This window comes from Gallus gallus, chromosome 3, assembly GCF_016699485.2.
Source record: "Gallus gallus isolate bGalGal1 chromosome 3, bGalGal1.mat.broiler.GRCg7b, whole genome shotgun sequence".
Taxonomy (NCBI): Eukaryota; Metazoa; Chordata; class Aves; order Galliformes; family Phasianidae; genus Gallus; species Gallus gallus.
In genome coordinates this window covers 38,017,489-38,044,034 of record NC_052534.1, presented here as the reverse complement: position 1 = coordinate 38,044,034, position 26,546 = coordinate 38,017,489, and the positions used below count along the sequence as shown (strand labels likewise).

General features: G+C 47.1%; 2 long non-coding RNA genes across 21 annotated transcripts in view; one reads left to right on the top strand and one right to left on the bottom strand.

The window, feature by feature from the left end:
• Positions 1-26,546, bottom strand: part of LOC121110431 — a 74,987-nt gene that overhangs the window by 2,103 nt on the left and 46,338 nt on the right. The window contains exons 3-4 of one of the 2 annotated variants that reach the window (XR_005858855.2): positions 12,893-24,834; positions 1,971-12,753 (exon numbers count right to left, since the gene is read on the bottom strand). This is a non-coding gene — a long non-coding RNA (uncharacterized LOC121110431). Of the gene's footprint in view, positions 1-1,970; positions 24,835-26,546 lie in introns of those variants that run through there. The other variant, XR_005858854.2, reaches the window with a different exon arrangement.
• Positions 358-21,420, top strand: LOC107053051. 19 transcript variants are annotated; one of them, XR_005858841.2, is made up of 5 exons: positions 358-652; positions 1,557-1,669; positions 6,511-6,595; positions 7,060-12,848; positions 13,086-17,617. It is a non-coding gene; the product is annotated as an uncharacterized LOC107053051 (long non-coding RNA). The 19 variants fall into 19 exon arrangements; XR_005858836.2 differs by having other exon boundaries at positions 3,299-6,595; XR_005858835.2 differs by having other exon boundaries at positions 1,431-1,669; positions 3,299-6,595.

Genomic DNA, 26,546 nt, shown 5'->3' with positions numbered 1-26,546 from the left:
AACCCACAAGCTCTTAACCTGTTCCTGACTGTTTCTCAGGGGCAGCTCTCAGCAGATTATCCACTTCTTAACAAGAAGAGGGCCACTCCCCCACCTCTCCAATTTGCCTATCCCTTCTAAAAAGTTTACAGCCCTCAATCATGGTATTCCTCTTGTGAGTCATCCCACCGTGTTTCCATGATAGCAATAAGATTGTAGTTTTCCAATTGCACCACAGTTTCCAATTCCTCCTGCTTACTTCCCATGATGTGTGCATTGGTACAGAGGCATTTCAGCTGAAAGTGCCAAAGGTCACATCTCTGTTTGCCTTGGACCCTTTATAGATACAGATATAAAACCAGATAAATATGACTGTTTGGAGCTAAATGCGTGTGCTGCAAGAGTGTGTTATTAATGAGAAAAAAGCCTGAAGGCACAGTGACTCCTAGCTCATGGCCAGCAGACCATTGCTGTTGTTCTGGGGAAGCAAATGGGAAAAGCAGAGCCAGCCAAGGAGCAGACAGCCTACACAGGGATGGATTTTGCTCCTGGCCCTTTCTCAGGCAAGGCGAGAGCTTTTCCTGAGTGCAACCCACAAGACTGGATCCACAGCTCCTCCGCCTGCAGCACTTCAAGACTTCCAGGTTGGAGACAATGCGTCTGGAAATTTGGGGTGAGCTGCACCTCCTGTGTGTTTTACTTGGACAGTAGGGTGTAAGTACCACGCTGCTGTGCTCTTATTTAGCTCTGTTATTACAGCGCTGTTTGTGAAGCAGGAAGAGTAATCCTCATGTAAAAATAATAGTATTGCAGAGCTAGACAGCAGATGGTGTTATTAAATACCTGGGCAAAGTCTAAGGTCGTAACGCTCTAACAATTAAAAAGATCTATTGTGTATCACTTAATAGGTAACCTCCTAGTGTAGGATGTTTGCAAGGCTGAGCAGAGAGGCGAGTGGTATCTTGTCCGAGCCCAGACAGCTCTTCCAGTTAAGCAAATACTTGGCAACAATTTTCTTGTCTAAATTTGGTGCTACCACCACATCAGATAGATACAATACGATCCCATATCATCTCCTAAATGATCCCTTCTCTAATCAGCTCCATTAGGTTTTAAATAGACTGCAGCTGCCTGAGAACTGGTGATAGTTGCCCGACATCCAGGTTCACTTATAAGAGCAAGGAGAGGCAACTCACTGGGTGATGTGAATGGACATAAGCCTGCTGCCAGGCACGTCTCCTGCTGGCTGCAGGGAGATCCTGGTGTGTGAGGTGTGCCCGCCAGCGGCCGTGGCTTCCCATGAGCACCTGCAGCTATGGGCCTCTCTCCCAGGTGAAACCTCCTTGTCTCAGTTGGTGAAGTTGAAGCTGAACCTCAGTAATATGTGGCAAGGCTCTTCCTGCTGCATAACATTTTAAGCCAGAACTCCAAGGATTAATTTTATATTCTAGAGACTGCACTTTCTGCATTTTTCCCTTGGTGTTTGCTTGGCGTCTTGTGAGCTGTACCTCCCAGTTGAACCTCTCAGCTGAATACTGGCATCCAGGAATGCAACTCACCTTCTCTTCTGCTATTAGCTCATTTTACATGCATAAGCAAGACTTTCTGCATCGTATTCAGAGATGTGAACCCGAAATCATCTCTTCTGGGACTACAAGGAAACTAAGGAGGCTAACAGTCACTCTTTGGGGTAGGTTTTCGGCTTTAGTTTAATGACCGTAATAGTGGTGAATGCGTTGGCAGCAGAAATAGAATGATATGGAGAACAATAGGGAACCTGTGACTTGGTACATTTGTCTCACAGAGGGCAGACAGGAGACAGGGAGCTAAAGGAGAGTCCTGTGGCTGCTAATAGCTTCACACAGTACTTTTCCTCCGTGGTAATCACTCTCCTGCTAGGATCCACGAACTTGAGAACAAAGTACATTTTATTATTTACAAGGGTTAGATGACAAATACAAACAGATGGTGCAAAGATGACTCCTAATGCATAGTGATCAAGGAGTTTAATATTCATGGGTAAAGGCCTGGAAGATTAAGTAAACAGATTCAGATATGCAGGGGAAAGTATCTCATAACAGTGCATAAAGTCAGCGCGGCCTTTTGTGCCCTGTTACCATTTGGATCAACACAATTAACATAAAGGGAAAGATTGGCTGGACTTTCCATTCTCCCTAAAGTGCTCAAATCAGGGATTTCTGCGAGGAAACCCTAGCAAGGAGTTTTGGCAAGATGGAGAAAAACCCTTCTCTTTTGCTATTGAACTTTCTGTTCCTGCTCCAAAGCCCCTTCTGCAAAATAGGCTGCAACAGCTGAGCGTGATCCAGCCTGCTGCTGTGGCTGCCCTTATGTAAAGCATTCTCACCTGGGTGACACAGGGCTTTTTGCTGCGACCGGTCAGATGAGTGAGCAAGGGTTACTCCCATGAGCAAGGGTTGTGGCATTAGGAGCCTAACCACGCTGCTCTGCCGTTAATGATGCTTCTCATGGCAAAAGCTGGGATCTCGTTGGTTTTGCTTTCGCATGTAGTCATCTTGCAGAGAGGATTTCAACACTGATGAATATTGCCAGTCAGGTCCTTGGTATGAATCATCCTGTCCTTCCAGATGACTTTTTCTTTCTGCTGTTTACATCAGCTGCAGAGAATTTTGATACTTTCTTGTGTATGTGAGTAAAGGAATGTTTCATTTGAGAAGATATTTCCAAACTCGATGAAGTCATCCCTCTATATCATTCCTTTTGTTGTTGCTGTTCTTGTTTTGAGCGTGGGCAGTTAGCGAGTTGTTTCTAAGGAGTTACTGACTGAGCGCTGAACAAAGGGCAAAAAAGAAAGGCAGAGAGAAGGGTTCATGGGCAAATACCACTGGACTGTGCCAGGAAGTGTGCTCTGCAGCATAGATCAGCCTGCTGTTTTCCTTGTCTAGATGATGAGGTTGTTGGATGAACAGGGGATTTGGGAGTTGAGTTTTCAGCACTGGGAAGGTGTGCATGCGAGCAGGCCAGCAGCCCCTGCCTGCTTTTACACAGGACCCTCAAGAGTGCAATAGTGTCAGGACGCCATGGCTTATGGACAAATGGGAGAAGCTACAGGTTGAGTTGGGGCTGGGGAAGGGTTAAAACATGCAAACGGTGGTGGAGAGCTGCCCAGCAGCCCGCCAGCTGCTATGTGAGGAGGTGAGCTCTCCTGCTGGCACTCTGCCACTGTAGCTCCAAGAAAAAAAATCTATACCTCGATCTCAAGAACAGTCACTTTTTATTTTTTATTTTTTTTTCATGATCATCACCATTTGGCTGCTTTATTTTCATCCATCTTTTGTAGCTGTAGCCACCACAACTCCATTCCTATGGCCGTCTCCCAAATGACTGAAGACCTCTGGCTTCTCTGGATGCTCTTTCTCAGGTTCTGTTGTCCTGCGGTGTTTCTTCCAAAGTACCTGACAAACCCTGGAAATGGCACTGGGTGCTTGAGTCCAGGTGAACAATACAGAGTGAGGAAAGGAATGCTCATTGGCATGACTTCCAGCCTCAGACTTGTAGTGAAGCCACAGTGCGGTGTTGGGAGCTGAGCACATCCACCTTTGGTATCTGCCCAGAAAATGGTCTGGCTCCATGGATGTATTCACTGGGAATAGCTGTATAAGCTGGAATACAGTCAAAGATACATGGCAGAGAAACCTGCCCTGTGAATAAAGCCTTTGTTAAGAGGCATTCCATCTGTACATGATTTCATCAGCTCCATGAAATGTGCAGGACATTTATATGGTGAATTAGGCACAGCTCCTGTTTTGAGAGAGAAAATGCTTCTGTGTGCTTTTCCACCGAAGTCTGTTGCTACACGAAGAGGGGAGGAAACCTTCTGCAATGCTGTTACTGTTCTCAGCCACAGGACAGGGCAAGCATTGGGACCGTGCTAACATGGCTATAAAAATAACGTGCATGTAAAAAGCATCAAATGCACAAAAAAATTGGCATCGCCCTCTTCTTTGCCTTCTCTCCCTTAAATGTGGAGATACTTAAAACAGTGTAAATAACATTCAAGACAGCTAAAGAGCAGTCCACAGTGCTGAAACACTCCTGCCGTCCAAAGCAGCTCCATGCCAGCTATTTCATTTACCATATGTTTGGTGTGGTTTTGGCAGAGTCAACATGAGGATTTTTGGGCAGGCCTGCAAAACAGTTTTTCCCTTCCTCCACCCAAACGTGACCCAGTCCTGTCTGCCATGATCACGCCATTGCACAGGGTCAGCCTGGCTGTTTTGGGCAGAATTAGTCAGAGGGGCATTTGGAAAGATGCCCAAGGAGGGCTGATTCATTTTCCATATAAGTGGTTGCATTATGGAGCAGGAAGGAGAAGGAAGACGCAATGTTTGGGATGGAGATGCTGGGTAATGCTGAAGGACCACACAGGGATTATAGGATTCCTTCTCCAGGTCCAAGGCAGGTGTGGTTGGGATGCACTGGCTGTGGGGGCAAGCTGCCAGCCCCATGGCACTGTTTTCAGCCATCCTGCAGGAACTGCCAGAGGCTGTGAACCAGTGACTGGAAACGTGGAGCTTTGCTCCTGGGGTCGTCTGGTTTCAGATGTGGAGAACACGGGCTCCAGGCAGCCCAGTCCAGCAGAGAACTGCCTGAGCTGTGAGCAGACTCTCCGGGGTGGGGCTTAATTTTCCTTAAAAATGAGTGGGACGCAGTGCCCAGACATACAGTCCAGTTGGTGCCATCCAGCTAGGGCCTGGGACTTGTCTAGCTGAACAAGGGAAGAAGAAAAGGGAATTTAAACACACCGCTCTGCCCTTTTCTAAGAAAGTGCTGGAAGGTGTGAAGGTACAGCTGTGTCATTCCTTCCTGCTGTGTGCTCCTAGCATGCATTCCCAGCAGTAGTTCACAGAAGCGAGCCGTGTTCCCCCAGCAGAGGAGCTTCGCCACAGGGTGCTGGGGTATCTGCTCAGTAGACTTGCTGACCTCAGGGAGCAGCTTTGCCAGGCGAGCCCTCCAAGCAGAGAGCCAAAACCCCTGGTTAGCACTGAGCCTGCGATCTCTCCCTCACTTTCTGGTGGATTAATTGCTAGAAAGGTTGTGCAGCTGCATGGCAGCCCAGCACCCCATCTGGTTGGCCGTACCTCTGCATTTCTGTTCTCTGAAACAGTGTTTCTGACCTCATTCACCCTGCAACCGGAGGGTGGAATTCAGCTTCATGTCCATGGCAAGGGAATGTAAATATTCATGCCTATAGTCTTTGCAAGTGCACTACCCAAGTGTGCACGTGAGCAAGCAAGAAAGCAGTTTCCAGCGAGGAGGCAGGAGCAGGGCTCTCCAGCCTACCTCCAACTGCTTCCGCTCTCCCCAAAGCTGTTCAGGGGAGCAGGAGCTCCCGAGGATGGTGTGGCCTCAGTCTGAGTGGGGCAAATCGGGGTGAGTCAGCCAGAAGAGCCAAGGCTCGCTGGGCACGAGCCCCTCTTCCCAGAGTTGGCCTTTAATCCAAGTTGGCTGCATGCTGCCTGCTCTCAGCAGCCCTTTTGTGCCTCCACGGGTGTTTGCTGGTGCAGGGCTGAGTGACTCAGCCTGCGCCCCTACCCTGAGCGCTGGAGAGCTGGGAGGGGCTGCAGAGTGCCTGGCTGCAGGTCTCGTCCTTCCCTTTTCTCATTTCAGCAAAACCGTTGCAGATTTCACGGAGCTTTCCATCACAGGCAAACAAAGAGGAAATTGATTCAGAGCGAGAGCATTAACATCACCAAATAGTAAAGGCATTGCCTAATGCTATCAAGCAAGCTTCCTCTACTGCAGAAGCAGAGGTGGGCAGAGTGAAGCTAAAGAAGTAAGGGGACAGTGGCTGGGTGAGGGCAGGGGTCCTTGGCGAAGAAAACCCAGAGGATAAAAGGCAAAAAGAACAAAGGGAGAGGTGTTGGGGAAATATGACTGAGCAGATGCAGTACTTATCTGCTTATGCATCACATAAAATTCCTATGTGTAAACAGAAAGCAATGAGTAACATCAAGTGAAGGGCCAACCTGTGGGAAGGAGTTGTGCTGGTGTAATAAAAGGGCCGGTGTTAAACCATTTCAGTTAGAGCCCTGCACACGTGGGCTACTGATGGAAGAAAAAGGCCTGGCTTTATGGCTTCCAAGGATAGCAAACACTGGGGCTTCCTGGTGCAAAGTGCTGATCCGTATGATAGTAAACTTCCATTTGTTCAAACCTCGGTGACGAGTCAGCACTGTACTGGCTGCCTTTATGTAGGATAAGGCAAGGTCTGTCTCCCAACAGGTGGTTTAATGCCAGCAAAACGACAACAACAACAAAACATCTAGAGCCAGAATAAGCACATGGTACATCATTCTGGCTCTTCCAGATGTATGAAATGTACAAAAATGTAACTGGGAATTCACAAATAATCCTGATTAGTCTTATCCTGTGTACTGCCACTGTCTAATTTTCATTTACATCAAGACTATTTTAGTCTAATCGGCTATTAAGATATATGTCAATGCAAAAGTTTCTAGCTCTTCAGCACCAGTGTAACTCATTTTCCAGAGCAATGCAAATACCAAGAGGAATGGTTCCCACCAGCGCTGGAGCGCTGACACACTCACTTGACAAGCACCTGCCCTGGCCTCAGGTACCTTCCAGCCTCCCACGGGTTTGTTACTGCAAGGGGTGTGCTCACCTATCCGCTCACCTACCGTCATCTGGGGTTTAAACTACAGCACCTGACCCAGTATTTCAGATGATAGGGCAGTGACTCACTCAGAGACATCTTAGCGTGATGGAAGGAGCTCCTGCCCCAGCACCTGCCCTGCCACACTGCTGGATCACACTGGTGCTACAGGGCAGCTGGACCTGTGTGGGGCACCTCTGCCACTAGGTCTTAGCCAGTGCCTCTGCACGTATCACTTCATCCCCCTAGGAATTACCCACACTGTGACCAGCAGACCCAAGTATGCTCTAAACTGTGCTTCTGGGGCAAAAGGAGGATGGATATCCACTTTTTATACCACTGGCTTGGTGTAAAGGAGCGTGTAGATGGTGAGACGTGAGCCCCACCTCCTGCAGCTTCTTGAGGTTTTGCTTGCTCTTTGACAGGCACTTCAGACTGGCCTTTGATCACCAGAGATCAAGAGTATTTCCACCCATACAAGGTAAGTCTGTTGGTTGCACGGACAGCTCAGAGGAAATGGAGCTCCTGTGAAGACCTGATTTTGGGCGCATCAGTTCTTGTACAAGGATTTCAAGTGTTAGAGGAGTGTCTGGATTTTAAATGTCTCGTGTGCAGCACACTGCTCCAAAAAACTCTCTACGTTAGGCTAGTCCTCAGGCTTGAATATTCATGAAGGTATTTTCCTACATGAGCAACATGTCCTATCTCATGTCTTATGCCTGCCTCGAATTTAAAGTGTGTGAGTGCAGCTAAGCCTCATGTCAGGTCACCTGCAACTACAGATAACCGCAGATAAGTGCTATGGGTAATGCTGCTCTGCTGGGATGAGCTCAGCTCAGAAGTGGTTTCCAGCACTTCTTTCCCTTAAGCAATGAGCTGATCTGGGCTGAACGCTATTGCCATCCTAAGATACAGGGATGAAGGCTGGCCTGCCAGATGTGCTGGTACCTTTGCAATGCCCCTAGAGGTATGGTTGTCCTGGAGCTGCCATGGCAGTGGGGCTGAGCTTGTGTTGGACACTGCCGAAACTGTGACTGCTGTAACCAGTCTATGTCTCTGAGGATGTGAGGGACAGTGAGCATTAGCCTGTGTCTGTGAGTAGATCTGCCTCTTATTCCTGAAACACTGGTGCAGTGCTCTCCCTCTCAAAGCCCCTCTTACAAACCTCTCCATCACATTTCTACTCTTTGCAGGCATTGTCATCATTAGCAAGCCTTTGCTGTCCGGGGCTGTGTCTGCACTGAGGACTGTCTTTCAGGGATGTATAAGGAAACCTGAGGCTTTCTGAAAGCATTCTTGCCCTTTCCCATCCCTGTGAAGTCGGTTATCAGTTCAGCAAATTCTTACATACAGAAAATGCATTTGCCTACAGCAGAGGAGGTAAGAAAACACTAATGGTGAGCAAACTGACCTGAGGGGGAACATTTCCAGTTCTTCTGTGGTGTTTTCCCTGCTCATTAAAGCCCCTCCTCGGGCCTAGGGCTGTGTTTGATGGCAGATGATAACAACTCCAGAAGTGTGTCCCATTGCCCAAAGGCTGCTGCTGTGGGCTCCTCTCTGCACAGCACAGGCAATATCCCAGCTTCCAATAAGGAAGAGGCTACCCTTGTGTTTCAACATGATCCATCTCTGGTGGAGAAACCAGGCTTCCTTCTGCTGAGCTCCCCCTCTGTGGCCTTTTCCGTAGTTTTGCACGAGCTCAAAGGCATTGCAACAAAAGCAGTGGGGAGAAGTCGCAGTGTGGATTTGTCATATACCAAAACCCACATTTCTTCTGTATCTCTCCAGCTTCTCAGGAAACTGGCTGGAAAGAGACCAAGTTGAACATAATCTTATCTTTCAGCCTAGTTATTTTAAGCCCAAACGGGTTCCTTGATCCCTTCCAACTGAAAACACCCCTTGGGATAGTAGCAGCACATTGAGCAGCCGGCGTGGGCACAGGAGATCAGTGCTTTTCTGGCTAGAGCCACCTTTGGTGATGCCATCTCCCCACACAGAGGACAGAGCGGTTGCTGCTGTGGCGCTGCCTGCATCGGTTGGACTTTGGTTGCCAGGGCATCGTAAAATGACTCAACGGGGATCAGAAAGTGGTAGGATCAAACAAAAGTCACTCTGAAGCTGCTGTCGGTTGGCAAAAGAATAATTTAAAATTAAACCAGTTCTGAAACTATCTACCGCAAGCGGTTACAAGCCTCAGTGTTGTAAAACTGGGCTGTTTCCTCTTTTCCTCGCAACGATGATGCCCTTGATTCCTCCTTAGGCTTCTTTGGCAATTCTTGCACGGTAATAAAAAGGCATGACACAGCATATGTTTTGTGGCTCACCTTGCCAAACAAAATTACAACGTTAGTGTAGCTTCTTCGCCTTTGCATAATTAACTCTACAAAGGAGAGAGGGTAAGCATCTGTGCCAAGACAGAAGCAAAAACAAGAAGTACGGAAGTCTGTTTTAAAGTCATCTCTGTTCAAAGCAATTCTTTTAAAAATGACTTATCTTGAAACTGTTGCAGACAATTAGGGAAAGTCATACAGTTTCTAAATGTCTGTTATGTTTTACGTCTGCAGCTACATTGCTAAGATGCAAAAAAAAAAGAAGTCGATGCCTCTTTGAGAGCTCATGAAAGCTGTGCTGGAGTGCATCTTCTGCGCAACACGTGCTGGGGCCAGGAGGATGCAGGCTGCCCAGGAGTGCTCAGTGCCCACTCTTCAGGCTCAGCTGGCATCATTCTCATGTTTAATAGCTTTCAGGACAGTCTCTGTGTTGCGCTGAACCACACAGTTGCCACAAGGGGAATTTAGTGCAGGTGGAGGGGTAAGTGGGGTGAGAGGTGGGCCTGGTCCTGCTGCCTATCCCACTGCCTTACTGTCATCCTTGTTACCTAAACTAGTGTTAATAGCTGAATTAGGATTCAAGCAGCCTGAGTAGTTCTAATATAGAGCATTAAAGAGCAAATCCTTTTTCCACTGATGCCAAAGACAAGACTCCCAGAAAAAGGTCTGGCCCCTAGTTTCTGGCAAGTCCCCAGGCAGTCCAACTAAGTCAAGAAAAAAAGAATAAGGGGAAAAAAAGAGAAGAGAAGAAGAGAAGAGAAGAGAAGAGAAGAGAAGAGAAGAGAAGAGAAGAGAAGAGAAGAGAAGAGAAGAGAAGAGAAGAGAAGAGAAGAGAAGAGAAGAGAAAAAGGAAGAAAAGGGAGGCGAAATTAAAAGAAAAAGGGGAAAATAGAAAAGAAAGAGATGAGGAACACTTTACAACTAACTATGGCAGCTGGCAGCAGGTCATCCAGATGGAGCAGGGATCCTGCATGCCTGCTCAGTCTCCCTTGCTCTTAGGCAGCCTCCAGACGTGAAACCTTGTCACGCTCTGCTACCATATCCAGTGCAACGCCCCACTGTGCACAGTGTTGTTCAGTCACAAAGATGGTCTCTGTCTGCCCAAAGTTCTCACAGAGACCTTTGCACAATGTCACTGCAGTCAAAACTTGTTTATTAAATGCTCACTTAGCAGAAATGAGGTCAAATCATTTAATGGCTATTAAGATGTTAATGCATTAAACACTAAAATATCACCTGTTTATCTTAACCCTCATTTACCTAAATCACCTTAGCATTCATTGTGATGACTGAGATTTGACAGTGTTTGCTAATTATGTAAGAGTTGAGCTAGCACCAGTTGGTCTTACTGCTGCACCCAAGCACCTTGGTAACAAACATTATCATCCACAGCAAACTGGAGCTATTCCTAAATAATGATGATGAGAAATTCCCAAATACAGTAGAAAAAAGTCAATGCCCGAAGAACAGCAAGAGGAGGGCTCTGCCTGGAAGGAATCATGACTGAAGCTGTGAAGTGTCATCCAAAATCACTGATCCCTATTGCTAAGCCAACCTATGTTGATAGCACCATTCTGTGGCTGACCCATCTGGCACAAAAGAGTCGCACAAAACCCTCCCATTCAATGTGGAGGCTTAATGTCCAAGGTACACTTCAAAACACCTTCATTCCCGTGCCACCGCCCCGTGGTCCCCACACCCTTGGAGTCTGAGGGAACATCTCCATGGCCCAAGCCCTGGTGCAGCAAGCTGGGGTGCCTCCAGGCATCAGCATCCCTCTCAGAGTTGGCACCGTTCATGTCATGGTGGTGCGTGCTCAGCAGCTGTAGCACTGAGTTCTGCTGCAGGGCTGAGCCCAGCTCTTTCTGCCCATGGAGATGAATGCACGGTTGGCTCCCGAGCTGCAACTAATAGATTAAAGCTCCCAATAAATCAAGAGTTTTGCAAAAGCGTGAATGACTGATTTCACAAGGTGATTAGAATTATCAAGGGAAAACATTTGAAGTGCTCAATAATTTACACTAACCACCTGTACTTTTAAAATAACTTTCCCCATTCCCCTCCCTTAACTTTAAGGGATTCTTGCCATGTTCTTCAAGCCATTTCCTTCCTTCCCTTCAGCTCTGATTGCTGCGGAACACTCTTAATAAAGAACGTACCGTATCACTGGAGATTGTTCTGGGGATGAAAAATGCAATGTGATTTATTATAACATGGCCTATGCAGGCAGCTGATCTTAGCCTGCACTCTGCATCCTTCCAAAATCAAAACAATTTGCAATGTAATATTGTGAAATTGGGTTTGTATTCCAGTTTGCATTTTATGATTCTTATCCTTAAGAAAGCATTTCCAAATGCATTTTCAGTTAGTTAGGTTTTTCCATGCCTGCTTTTCGCTTTCAACAGTGCTAGCAAAGTCATGCATGGTTTGAAAGGTTTTACGCGTAAATTTGGAACTCGTATCACACCCTACTGAGCAGTGGGGACTGTTCATTTATTTGTTTATTAAGTAGGAGTTATTTTCTCTCCAGCATGCTATAAAGCCAGCTCTTTGACCTCATTCCTCAACACGGACAAGAACTGAATTCCTGGAATAAAGAAAAAAAATGGAGAAAATGCACTCCCATTTTGACAAAAATAACTGAAGAGATCCTTCCAACTCAAAAAAGCCTTCAGGAAAAAATGTGGGACATATCCTTCACAGGTTGTCAACCTTCCATTGGAAGCAGAAGATCCATGACAATTCATGCCACAGAGGTTTGCTGCCAGGTGGCGGAGGACAAAGTTCACTCTGGAGTGGTTTGCTAGCAGGGCAGTTGCGCAGTGCGTGGAAGTGCCCAGATGGGAGGCAGGGAGAAGATGGAAGGCAGAGAACTGAGGTGTGCAGAGGTGACTGGGAGGACACATCACAGCCCCATCTCTGAGAAGGGCCAGGATGATAGCTTAGGAAAATGCAGACACGAAGGGCAGTTGGGCAGTGGTACAGTCCCAGCTAAATCCCTAGTTGTAAAGAGCCCCGAAGGACTTTTTATGCAGGAATTTGCCTAACCACATTTTAAGTCTGGTTATACATTGACAAGAAAAAATGACCCACGGTGAGGCGTTCACACAGCCTGCTCTTTCACTTTGATAGCCCCAGGCTTCTGCACCATGAGAAGCAGTGGGTTAACATGCCACCTGCACCCTGACTGTGCCACCTGGGACAGATCTCAGGGCTGCCTGAGTTTATTTTCCAATATTTCAACTAAAGAAAATACCCACTAGCTGATCTATGATAGAGAAAGTAAAATAAGTATCTGTACGTGTGCTCAACACAAATAACTTACTTGAGAAACCCCTCATACACCTCTGCTTTATTGTTTTATTTTCCAGTGGTGGTTTATGGTGTTGTGATGAAGCCAGAGGTTTGACACAAAGAGGTAGTCTTTACCCAGATACTAATATTCAGTAGGTCATCTTGTGAAAACATACTGGAATAGAAATGAAGAGGGAAGGGGCTAGGAAGGGAAAAAGGAAGGAAAAGCTGGACAGTTCAGGGAGCAAAGAAAATAGCCACAGTGCCACTAGACAGAGAAATAGAATGCAAATAGTGGGGTGAAGACCCACTTTGTAGAGGGACTCCCATTCATGATTATATGGTAGATAAAAGTTCAGTGAAACAGAAGCACACCAGCTGCATTCACCTGGAGACTGTTGGCACCATGTTGTTGACTGCAGCTTCTCTTGCAGATGCAAACATGATCTCTGCTGTTGTGACACAAGCTGGGGTGAGCTGTCCTTCCAGCTCCTTCTGCAAAAGTGCCAAGAGCATGACAAGTGGGGTCCAACATACTGGTTTTGGCCAGCTCTCCCCAAAGCCAACAGGAGCCTTGAGTCAGGCCACAGGTAGGCGCAGGGCTTTGAGCAAGCTTAAAAAAATAAATAATTACCCATCCCTGTCCTCATGGGGATGCCTCTCAGATCTTCCTGCAGCTTTCTTCACAGCTTGTTTGGAGCATTATGTAGTCTGACCCAAATTCCAAGAGCACCATCAGGACAGTTCTCCAGCTGATGCCGTGGATGCTCAGTTAGACTACGACACTACCACAGCAGCTTGTAAATTTGTTTTTCTTCTTTTCGTAGGAGCTTCCAATGACTCAAAGAGCAATCATTGGATGATATATCAAACTCCAACTGCTAGATAAAGAAGAGAAATCGGAGTGCCTGCAAGGATACCAGCTATTGTTGTATCATCATAGCTCTTCTGTAACATTTTCTTCTCATGAGGTGATATGAAGTGCATGGAGAGGAGTAAGTTATAAAGTTGTACTAATGTGATTGTTTGGGATGTTAAAACAAAGTCAACAATTCCTTTACAAACCATCCCAGCTTCTGGGCAGATATCCCTGGAAGCTTCAGGAGTCCTCTTTGATCCTGGCTGCCCCATAAAGAAACATCGTTTATACTGAATTAATTAGCTGCCACTTAACCCTGGCGCCAAGAGTTGATGTCATGAGGCAAAACAAAATGGAGCTAATGAAATCAATAACATCATTAAAATAACTCACAGCAGAGTTACTGACTGCCGTGCCGACTGTGCTTATGGACCAATTGCTCAGCACGTAAAGGGACTTCTGCAAGAACATGTTCAAGCTATGAATGGCAGCCAGCAGCCAACTTGACATCACTCTGCTCAGGTGAGCTTTTCCAGGACTGCACAGGGAGGTTGCATGGGCACAGCCTTGGCCTGGAAGTGTCAGATTGGTTTGGACAGATGGCAGTAAGGAGTAGAGGGCAAGGTGCTCCCAAAGCAAATTTCTGAGTGGGAGTTTTAAGCAGGAAGGTACATTTAGGTAGAGCTTTTCTACTATTAATGAAGCTAGAGTAAGACATTACTAGGAACAATGCACACCATGCACAGGAACAAGCTGACCTGGAAAGATTAATCTGTCCCTGAAGGCCTGAAGCATCTTGGTTGGCTGCTGAGAAGCTGAAGCCCTGATCAACAGTGCTTAAAGAGCATGGACCACAGTGAGCTCTGGCTCAGTGAGAACTTCTTGATGCTGTGCTTGCAGGCCTGAGCCCCCATCATTGGAAACACACTGTAATGTCAATGCTTAATTGAATGAAAGATCTAACTGCATGCTTCTTACACAGAATTTCCAAATGTTTGCAAAGTCTAAGCCCCCTCACTGTGCAAAGATATAATAGATACCGTCAAAAAGTCTTAAGACAGACAAACAGCAATGGTAAGTCTTTCACTGTTCAAGTTTTACACAATGTTTTCACCACTGTTATCCGGCTCTCCTGTATTTAATGACAAGTTCATAGGCGGGGGCAGGTAATTGTGAACATTAATATTAATTTTTCCTGACACAACTAAGTGCTAAATATGCAGAAGCATATCTATTTAGCTCTGTGCTGGTGCTCTTTCTGTGCTCTTCCCTGAACTGACTGCTGCTATCATCTCTTTAAGTTAGCTCCTTCCTGACTAGATGCTCTGCAGTATTTGATTCTGACTTATACAGGAAACTTGGGTCTGCAGGCAAAGGTGAAAGGCAGCTGGGGTGAGAGTGACCTTCAAGTGGCAAATCTGAGGCAGAAAGGACATTTGAAGAGTTAACAGTGCTGTAAGGAAGTTGTGTGGAAGGCACAATCACAGAAGAAATAGTAAAGAACTGCTTGTGAACTGCTTGGTAGCAGGGCAACTTAGCACAAGCCCTACAGGAGGCCCACAAGGTACAAAGTGATTAAATCATGAGCTCTTCATTAGTTTCAGATGTGCAGTGGAAGCAGACAGAAAGTCAAACTAGGTCATGTTACTAAGAGGAGGAATGAAATGAAAAAGATATAGGTGATGCAACGAGCAGTGGGCGTGAAGTTTATGCACTTGAAGTAAAAGGAGGGCCAGAGAAAGACCTGAGTTTCACAAGGAGGAGTTACTCAGTGACGATACCAAAGACCTAAATGGTTGTTACTTTCTTCCTTTGGTCTACTCAAAGGTGCCCAAGGAGTCAGAGAGCAAGCAGCTTAATTTCAATTCCTGGAAAATGCTGGAAGTGGAAATTGGTTAAGCTCTTTTCCAGCACCTAGATGACAGCAAGCAGATGAGGAACAGCGAGCACTGATTTGACAAAAACAAATCACATCCAATCAATCTAATTTCCTTCTGTAGTAGGCCTTAGATCTTGATTTTAGTAAAGCTTTTGCCATTGTCTCACCTGACACTTTCATAAACTAAGTAAAGAAACATGGTTTAGAAGAAACTGCTATTAGAGGAGTGTACAGCTGGTTGGAAAACCAGACTAAAAGCAGTTATAAATGCTTCACTGTCAAACTGGCGGTACGTATCAAATGAAGTCTGAAGCCATCTGTTTTGTGTCTGGCAGTGTACGGTATTTTCATTAATATCTTTGAAGAAATGAGAGTAGGGAACACTTATTAAATTAGCACAGGACACCATGGAGAACAAGCGCTTTGGAGAAACAGGATGAGAATGCAAAACAATCTTGACAAATTGGAGGAATGCTGGGGAAAACAAACGCCATTGAGCAGGGACAAAGCAGAGCTCTGCAGTTGCGTAGGCGTCATCAAGTACTAAAAGACGGCTGGGAAACAACCGGCACAGCAGCAGTTCTGCAGAAGATCTAGGGATGACAGCTCAACATGAATGAGCACGGTCATGCTGCAGTAAAAAATGAAAGTGCTGTAATGAGGTGTACAAACAGAAGTTCAATCTGCAAGAAACAGGAAATAATTCTTTCCCGCTTGTCTATGCTGTGAAGACTTCATTTGAACTGTGCAGGTTCGGCCACTGCAGTTCAGGACAGTTTCAGGACTGGATAAGCTTGAGGATTCAACTCAGCCTGCAGCCGAACACCTCAAACATGGGAGGCCATTCCACACTGAGGACAACTGAACCAAACAGAGTAATCGTATCTTTAGTTAATGAAACAGCTTCGGTTAGAAAAAGAGGGTGATAGGAAGGCATAAAACCAGCATGAATTGATTCAGCTTAATAAAATGAGCTGGTTTTATTATTTGCTTGCAGCCTACTTCGTATTATTCCCCTGGCAGAAGTGACATCTCATCACAAGCTTTTGGGAATCTGTTGTTAAGGGTTTCCTCTTGCAGCTTACAGAGCAATACCATAGCTATGCAAAATTTCTACAAACTCACACTTTCTCCTCTCTTACCTTGATGGTAACCTCCTCTCTAATCTCCTGGTCTGTCAAATGCTTCCTGTTGGCTGCTGTAGACATCCTTGCTTGTGCCTCGATGCATCTTTTAGCTGTGACAGCCACAACACAACTCCCTGCCTTCCCTCAGGTGCCTAGAAATGCAGCTCTGTCATCTTCCTGTTCACGTTTAGCCTGCCCCCTGAAGTCCTCCAGGCTTTTATTATCATGCAGGTTTGTGTTCCTCTCTACTCATTAACCTCTTTTCCTCTAGCCTTGTCTCTTCTCTTTGCCACATTAGACTTCTGCACTTCATCACATCAAGTCTGCAGCAGATGTTTCCCTGGCTGCCCACAGACCTCGCACTCAGTGCAAGAAAGGGAAACTCCATCTCAGTTGAAGTGAAACACAAAGAGGGAACTCTGGTAGTCCTCAGCAATCCCATCTGAATCCTATCTCAAGTCCAGAGGTATTTCCTTTCTCTTTTCATGAGATTCATTCACTTCTCCTTTCTCATGACCCAGTCTCCTACTTGTACAGCAGAACTGATGGCTCAGATGGTGCCTTCTGACCTTAAATGCCTGAAGGTTAACTAAGAATGGGGGCTCGTGGCACAAGTAAGAGCACAGCATGTTTTTAAAGAAACGCCTTGGATATGTTCATACACTGCCATAAAACGTAGCAGCTTGGCTTTGTTCATTTGTTTTACCACTTGTTGTCTTCTTGCTAACTCTGTACTTCTCTGAAGTGAAGTTCATCAGTGCACTGACACAGCGACGTAGTTATGTATGCCAGGCACATAAAACACTGCCTAGCCGTATTTTTGTTAGAAGAGATGTCACACGTGTACCACATGTTAGTGTGGCTGACTGTGTCTCCCTGGAGCTGGGTTTCCTCACATCAGCAGGGAACTGGGCTGGTAGTGGGCCTGGACCAGTAGATATGCAGGGACATGGACGAGGAGCATTTTGTAAGGTTGATCTCCCAGGGGGGATTATAATCCAATTCATTATACAGCAACTGGGAGTCCCCTGTGCATCTCTATGTCTGTAGAGGTGGATGTAGATGCAAGTTGCAGCTTGGAGCAGAAGCACGTGAAGGTGAGGGTAGATCTCATCAGTGTGTGGGGATGATACTTGTCTCTAACTGCACACAAAGGACATTTCATCTTTCCTCCCAGCTCATCCACTTCCCCTCCCATAAAGGACATAAAAAGAAACCAAACAAGAAGAGCAGCCAGTAGAAACTATCACATGTTTGGGGAAAGCTCGCAGGACAAATATTTCAAACCAGAACTGCCTGAGATGACCTTACAAGCAAAATAGACAACACCTACGTATTGCGATGGAAATGACAAAGCAGGGAAATTGTTGCAAACGCAGCACAAATGGACACTAGCTGCAGATTACACAGATTAGCAGAGCATTACAAATTGTACAAAGGAAACGCTCAATTTTTCTTTTCAGTATTAATAAAAGACACCTGAAATCAGCAGTACCAATGATTCCCTTTGTGAATCTCAGGCAATATGTTGGACAGCCACATGTTTCTCGCTGGCATCAAGCAGCCTTGCTTTTACTGCAAGAGAAGTAAGAAATTCCACCAACGTCAGGGGCACCACGCAGCCGTCTCTCTGTACTCATTCCTGAAATGATCTGAAATCTAACAGAAGGCATTTTATTGACAGCTATCGTGCCTATTAGCTTTCATATGTTTTCAGGACTTCTCAGAAGGAGCTGGTTCAGGACCTCTTCCAGAGGGACCTGTTCATCAGCCCACCCCAAGTGACCATTGGAGGCTGTGCAGTGATGCTCACTTCCAGGGCTGTAGTCCCCTGGGCATGAGGCTACCTATGGCCTAGAGCTTGGGCAGGAAAGCCAGGACAGGCAACCAGGAGGCAGCTCATAGGCTGGCAGCCTCCACAGCTGCTTGTGCTGCTTGGGGCCTCGTGACTGTCTGTGTGCCATCCTCAAGCGAGAGTCTGGAGAGTGGGGCGATGCACCCTGTGGTAATTTCTGCAGTGTTGCAGGCCAGGAAGCACCAGCAGAAGAGATGTTATGACAGTGCAAACAGTTACCTCCGCTGCAGGCATGATAGGAAGTGACAATGCAAACAGAAATGTAACCTGTCAAGGCCACAGCTACATGCTTGGGTAGACGAGCTTGTCGTTTAACCAAGAGCAGTGCCACAGCTCCCTGCTTCCCAGTGCTTGAAGGCATCTGCACACAAGAAAGCCACCCCAAAGCTCCGACCTTTCCATATGAGTAAGGCTAAAGGACAATGCTTCTGCTTCCTGGCATCAGTCTGTGTGTGTGCGTGTCAGCACTAATTACAGCCAGCAGGATGGTGATTTTCAGATGTAAAAGCTTTCAATGCCAGCACGGGCCTTGCAGTGCTGCAGTGGAAAATATTAAGAGAGGATTACCAGAAGGCCCAGAAGAAATAATATCACAGCGAAAGGAAATTATACTGAGGAGCACAATGTTTGACTTACAACTGTTGTGGTCTGAAACATAAATCCACACGGTACCGAGTGTCTGGAAAACTGAACACCAACTGTAATGAAAGTAATCATTTTGCTAAAGTATTCTTTACAAAGGGCAACACTTAAAGACATGTGTTGATTAAGGTAAAAATCTATGGATGCTGGCCCAGCTCTGGAAGGGCTTCTAAGATGAGTGCTAGCTCTGTGCACACGAATGTGGTGTTTGAGGTGGCAAGCCCTGCCAGGGTGAAATCCCATGTACCTCTGCCTTTGGAGAGAAGAGGAAAATGTGCCTTGCTTCTGCTGTGAGACTGACGGATAAGGAAGTGCTAAGCTTCATCCTCCCTTCTGCATGCTGCTGGGGCATGCAGATGACAGCAGAACCAGCCAGAAGGTGCAAATATCTGAAGCAGAAGGCGGTGGATTAGAGATGGTTTTGGAGGCCACTGGGGAGACAAGAAGTGGAAAATGAAGAAAACAGAAACCAAGTCTGAAGAAATAACAAATTCCAGAAAATGAGAGAAAAAATCAGGGGATGAAAAGAAGATGGAGGAAGGAAGGAAAGAGATATCTAGAAAAAGAAGCATGGAAAGGGTCAAGTCGGAAGCAGCTGAAAGCAGAAACTTCAAAGAAAAAGGCAATTTATATTCAGACTCTTTGGAAACCCTTGTTATCTATGACCAACAGGGTCCTGGTACTTACTAGGTATAGACATAAAAGGGTTGTAGAAGAGTAAGACAATGGTTTAAACATGTACAAGCCAGAGGAAAGGAAAACTCAGCTCCTGAAAGGAAGGGAAAAGAAAGCAAGGGAGGGTCATTTTAAAATTGGCTGAATTATCTTTTAATGTTTGGTAAAGCTACACTCTACAGATGCTAGAAATTTAAGAGGCACAAAAACTGGGATTAGTATAAAATCCTGTGGACATGGAGAGCATTTTGAAGGCAGGAGATATAGCTTGTGAGACAGGCACCCCATGTCCCAGGTGGTGACTGCAACCACCTCTTCTGAAGCCAGGCCTGCTCAAGTATGGCCAGCAGAGCACCCACGAGGAGCATGCATCTGGCAGGCGGCCATAAAAAACAGAGGACATCCTACCAGGGCTGACCAGTACTCATACAGAATCAAAGCTGGGATCTAGCCCCTGCCAATGCCAAGTCTGAACAGGCCAGCTGTGGCCTGGCAATAGCAGGGCTGCTCCAACCATGGCAGTCTGTGAACAGAAGTCTGCCACAGACATGAGAACCAAGCACCTTGTCCCATCATTACAAGGGCAGCATCCCCAGGTGGCCAGGGATGGTGGAGGAGGACCTTTGAGCTGGGGTGACACTGAGCTCTTTTGTACTGCATTCACCCCATCAGCACTGTGAGAGCAGCTGGTGTGGTTGGGTCCACTTGAAGGCAACCTCCAAATCAAATGGAGGCATAAAGACAACACTGATGACCATGAAGTCAAACACCAGACCAAAATACTCGAGTGGTTCAAATGCACTGAAGCCATACAATGGCTGAGCGATTGAAATAGAAAAGGAGTATGTATGAGTGTGACCAAAGAAGGTAAAAAAATTATTTTGAGTGCTGTTTGTTGCAGACAGAGGAAACTCTCTCTGTTAGGCAACTGAGCTAGTTAACAACACATACAACATTACATGTACACTAGGAAGGAGTGTGGTCTGGGCATTGCCACTGTTTAAGAAAGAGCCCTCTCATGTATTTCCCAGGAGCCTGAACGGTTACTTCATGTGTGAGAACGTCAGGCTGTGACCTGCAGGAAAAGAGAGGGCATGAGGGAGCCAGATGGCTGAGTGACCCCAGTGCTGTTCCCAGAAGAAGCAGGAGCAGGCAAGGAAAAATCTGGTGGCTGGAAGGAAAAGTGAGCCCTAGGCAGGTCCCTCCATGCTCTGGGTCTCTACTGTTCCCTCTCCCACCAGCCCCCTTTTCTCCTCTGAGCCAGCTTCTCATCATACCAGACTGCCCAACTCCCACTCCCCCACCATCTCATCCACCACAGCTGCAATTTTCCAACTCCGGTAAGAAACAGAAGTATCAGCATAGCATATGCATGTGCTTGCTGAGGGACGGGAGCAGAAACCTTCCCACCTCTTAGTAGTGTCTCCAGCTGCTGCCTTGCTCTGCCTTCCCAATCTGCCACATTCTTTATGTCCCACGTGGCTGCTTTGGCACAGCTCAAGTGAGTGTGGGGAGCAGCAGTGGCCTGTGGTGGCCATGGTGACTCATACTGGCTCTCCAGCCAAGACAGACAGGGGATACCCCATAAGCAGATGCTGGTGACCCCAGCATGTGAGTGCTACTCTGGCCACCACCACTGCCATGAAGCCTCTATGTCTGTCTTACACACAGGTACTGTACATGACTGATGTAATGCACAGGGTCTCATGCAGTGATGAGTTTTCCCACACAGGCACTCCCCTCCATCTCTCTACTGAGCAGGAGGCCAGTTTCTAATGTCTGCCCTTCACTTCAAATCCTTGGTTTATGAAACTGGAGGAAAACCCTGAGACAGCAGGTTGAGACTGACACCAGGGAGAGAGTTAACTCATTTCCACGGCTGGTAATTCTCCCCACCAGCCCACGCAGCATCAGAGCAGCTCCGTAAGCCTCAGCATAGACTCTTGGCCTGTTCTACAGGTGGTGGAAACTTGTAGTATATGGTGTAAAATGCCTACAGGAAGGTGTTTGTGACAGGGCCAATGGCTAGTGCATATACCTGCCCCAAGGCAGGTTCTGTTGTTGTTCCACCACTGCAGAAATGATGTAACACTGGTTTTATTACAGTGCTGGAATCCGGCAGTGTTTTGCACCTGGAAGGCTGCATCTGACACCCACCTGTGAGGCATCAGTCCATGAAGACTGGGGCTCTGCTTTGGTTTTGCGGTCACTGCTGCTAATGCGAGAAAACGGACAGGGCAAAAAACAGGAGATAAAAGGCAGTCAAAGCACTGCTGAAAAAATACCAGATAGTTGTAACTCTTAGGACTAACCTTCGGTGTCAGAGGAGTCAATGCCTCTATTTTGAAAGGATGAGCCATTTTGCGGGTATAACAGCAATGCACTTCATAATCCCTTCCATATTTGGCTTTATTGGCTTATTGTGCAGAGCTATTAGAATCAGGATCATCTCTTATGAAGCTGTTAATGGGATGCAAATTGCATGAAAGATTTCTCCGCATCAATAGAAAACAACCTAGTAATAAGTTATTGCATAAAAATCTGCATAAAAATCTGCTACAAAAGAAATACTTCTAAAGAAGCAAAAAATCCTGCGTGACTGAGGAGGAAATATGCTTTACAAAGTGCAAATGAGTACTGGTTTTAGAGGTAAAGGTGACCTACCTCAGAGCTGCTCATATCCCAAAGAACAGCTGTGCCCTAGCTACCCATGTATAGTGAAACAGTGCTTCACACAACATCATGGCTACGGCCAGGTAAAAAACAGTGTGATGAATGTTTTAAGCACTGATAGATGCAAGTTCAGGCTGACCAAACCTGCATCTGTGCTGAATTCAGCAAGGAGCTGTGGCCAAAATATGTACATTTGAATAAAATGAAAAGTCTAATCAGCTCTCTGTATGTGATGCACTCCTACTTTTCATGCTGACACGATGTTTTGAGACTAGAATTGGACTTACAGTGAGCTAGAAACACCTAAAACCAGCATTAAGTGCTGATCAGTAAGTCAAGAGAAATATTGTGCTGAGTCTGTCACATCGCTTTGCTGTTTGTTTTTCCTTTTTGGTGTTGACATCAATGTGACTGTGATTTCAGCTGTGGTTTCCAGAGAGCACTGCAGCGTGCCTGCGGCTGGAAGGAGCCTTTTGCTGCCATTCAGCCCATGCCACCTAGCACAACCACGGGGCACTACTGCTTCTCCCACGTGGCGTACACCCCGCTCCCCCGAGCATCAGAGCCTCCAGCACATCACACACCATCACTCTCCCACATTATGCCACAGAAATGCTCTTTGGTCTCCTGTTTAACGTCCAGCACCAAAGCAGTGGGAAATACCAGACCACGCAGTACCCGGTGACCTGTCCCAGTAGAACTGAGCTGCCCTGGGTACACCTGCTCTGCAAAACCTAGAGGACAGAAGAGAAAAGCCACATTTCTGGGATTCCTTCTTCCACCCAAATTCCCTACGTGCAACAGGAGCCAGGGGACTGCAGCCTGGGATGCTGCTCTGTCTCAAGCCCAAGGGGCCAGGCTTTTCCTGAAATAACATCCACCTCTTGCTTTGCCGCCTGCTGGGCTCAGCTGATGCACATGGAGGAGCCTAAATAAAGAAACACAGAGCTCAGAGCCCAGGCTTTTCCTCTCCGCTATCTGCATTCTTTTGCATTCATTAAAAAACAAACAAACCTGTTTCCTGATAGCAGGGAGGAAAATCACAGGGCCGCGTTTTGTTTTTCTTTCACTTGCAATGGCTCAGATATTCGAGGGAGAAGCACCTCTATGGGATCTACGCATGGAGATGAGAGTGGCTGGTAACAGACATCAGAACAAGCAACAAATGTCTCCATCCCTCAGGGATGGGAGGAGGGAGAGGGATGGGAAAAAGCAAAAAAGCGTGGGCATTGCTCTATCAACCAGATGCCAGAGGGGGAACTGGCCTATTCCCAGTCTTGCTCAGAGATCTGCCAGGGGTGGCATCGATCGGAAGGGTGGAGGAACGCGGCCTCGTATTTTTGCAGCGAGGATTGGCTCTCTGAAGGAGAGCTAAAAGAAACAGCAGCTTCCCAACGAGCACAGAAATTGAGAGAAAACGTTAGAAAACGTCTCCAGATTACAGGGGTATAAAGATAGCCCTGGAAGCGGCCGCGCTCCTTGGCGCAGAGTCGCCAGTGCCGGGAAGTGCCTCACATCCTGTTCTTTGTATTGTTCTCCCAACTTGTCTGGTGGCTGGGAAAGTTTCTTCCAGCAATTTACCCCGTCCTCACCCTGCAGCTGGCCGGCCTGCTGCTATTGATTCACTTCCCCAGGCATTTCTCTTACTGTCATGCTCTTGTGGCACCAAAGCACTCAGTGCCCAGCGCTGCTCCATTATATATAAGGCTGCTTTCTCTGCCTCTCAGCACAAAATCAAACTCACAGCACAAAGAGCCGTGGGTTTAGATATATAATTGGATCAAATTGTGTGTAATGACCTTGTCTGGTCTATTGTGCCTTTGTTTTCCATTGCAGCTTGCACCAGAGCAGGTACCATGTTTACATTGCAGTCAGGGTGACCTGACTCCCAGCCATCCTGGATTCATTCTTTGGCTAATGGAAAGAGTTTCTTTGCTCTGGAAAGAGTGGGTCCTTTGGACAGGGCTGATGTTCAGCCTCAGCTTGGCCATGCCAGCATTGAACAACTCTTCTGGCTGCATGCTCTGTGCTCAGCCCCACAAAACAAGGCTGCAGAGAGCTGTGGATGATTGCTCATGTATTGAGATGAGTACGGGTGATGGGTTGGTGGGCCGGCAGGTTCACAGAGTGGTATGCAAGCACAGAGCTTGAACCCCAAGGTTACAATTAAATCTCACCTGAGGCTGGCTGCATAAGTAAAGCAAGTCATGTTTAACTGCAGGAAAGAACATCATGTAACAGAAATCTAATTGTGTTGAACAGTACCCAATATAAAGGTTATGGCTTATGGATTAACAGCAGGAACTTACGCTATGAACTGGGAACTCGTCTGGAACCAGCAGAAGAGGAAAAGAGCACACTGGTGATTAATGATTTGGGGTGCCCATGGGATGCAGTTACGGCAATACAAGCATGCTCCCAGGATGCACTGGAAAGTACGTCCAGCAGAAGTGAAATACCAAAGCCATAGCATGGATCACTGGCACGTAGTGGAACTGGCCCGTGTGATGTGACAGACATCTCCAGGAAGCAGCCTCAGGGATGTTCACATGCACAGGAACATGCTGGGACACTGAGGGCCGTGGGTGGCCTCCCAGCGGGCCAGCAACACATCACCCTTTTGTCATCATGTAACGAAGAGAGCTACCTGAGCTGAATCACAGTTTTCTGTGTGTCACAAGAGAAGCTGGACTTGCTCACAGCTGCGATGCAAACGGGTTCTCTTGAGCAGAGAAGTTCTGATGCAGCCCAACAGTCAGAGCGCAGGTACAAAATCCATAGCAAGCTTCATGACAGTCAGGTCAGGCCAGGACAAGAGCACTGTGAGGCAGTGTGTGGTGGGAGAAGCCATCCTCCTCCTGTGAGACTAGGGAAAAAAAACAGAACCTGAATGGAAAATGTGCATAGCCATTTGAGCCAGTGAAGAAAATTTCCCTGCTAATGTGCCACGGGAACTCTTCAAGCACTAGAAGTAGCCAGCCTTTGATCTCATGCCTTTAATGCACTCCCTAAAAGACACAATGGCTCCAAATCCTATCTTGCATTATTGCTTGCTTGGCTTAAAGGCATGCCGCACTGCCAAGGGCATCTCCTGATGGCTACAAGCGAAAAGGAAGAGTGAAAGAAAACAAATGATTCCATGGCAAAGTCCATCAGGCTCTGTGGTGGGCAGGCAGGGTGCAGGTAGAGCGCAGAGGTGACCTTGTGTGGCACATTTAAAAACACCAGATGCCACCACACATCCCACTGTGCCGGCTTCACGCTCCCTTCTTTGTCACAACCCGACACATCCCCTACAGCACGATAGAAACTGTAAGTAATTTAAAAGCACAACTAATTACCTCAGAGAGCTGTTTAAGTACCCAAACCTACAGCAGCCGCAGGACACTTCCCAACGCTACAGGCATCCAGAAGTGTAATTCAGAGCAAACCGTCTCACTGGAGGAGGCCCGTGAGTGCACGGCGCCAAGGGAACCCGCACATTTAGGATTTGCAAGGAGCCTGCATCTACAAAGAGCAGAAAGCCAGTTGCTTCCTCAGCCTCCTGATAACCCAAGGAAGAAGCCACATCTGCGCAGCTTTTTTTAAGTGTCTCGAGTGCTCCATTTTGCAGGAGCTGGGAGGCAGCAGGGAGAGGCGGGAGCCGGGGGCCGTGAGAGAGGCATGGCGGCCAGCACAGCCTGCAGTGCCTCCTGCCAGCAGCCCCTGCATGGGGAGGTCAGCGCCAGCAGTCCCCACAATCAGAGTCTTGTGTCAGACGTGTGAGAAAACTCTCCCTTTCCTGTCGCACGCTGCCGCCACCACAGCTGCGGGCCCCCTCGGACCTGAATAAACAGAGCCGCGCTGCTGCCAAGGAGCATCCAGATGTGCGCGGGGTGACTCAGGATTTACTGGCACTTCATATGTGAGATCAGATTGGGGCCAGGACAGTGCTGTTTGGTAAATTAGCTTTTTACAACCTAATTTCCTTACTTTAGCTCTTTTTTTCCCCCAGCATCTTGAAAGGAAAGAAAAAAAGTGATCCAAGATGCCAGCGTCTCAGACCATTTTAAAGGGCCTCTGTGAGGTGTCTGCTCTCTCAGTCGCCTTCCTCACTGCAAAACTTCCCCAGCACTGTGATTTAATACACACACCACAACAAGCTGGCAGTTATACCGGTATTCATGCAAGGTGACTGCGAAGATGCTGCCCTGCAAGCAGAATAAGGTCCTCTTTAGCAAAGAGGTCTGTGTGCAAGCTCGGAGACGAGCAGTAACGATGCGGCTTTTCCAGGGGACTGCGGAAATCACAGCACAGCTGGGCTGTGAGCTGTGCTCCTCTGCCAGTGAGAGCCCTCCAGGACCCACAGCGGGACTGGCAGTATTCACATGTACCGAGAGGCCCTGGCTAAGCTATGGAAGGCAGCTTCAGGAGAGCACCGGAGTGTGGCTTTTTGACCGAAGGCACATTGCATCTGTCTGGTTTACTGGTCTTCTGATGAAGACCTAGCTTGGAGGGTTGTGGGATTCTCCCATGAAGTGAGATTTTTATAGCACAGCCATATTTTGCAACAAGCCTCCAGCCTGCCTAGGATGCCCC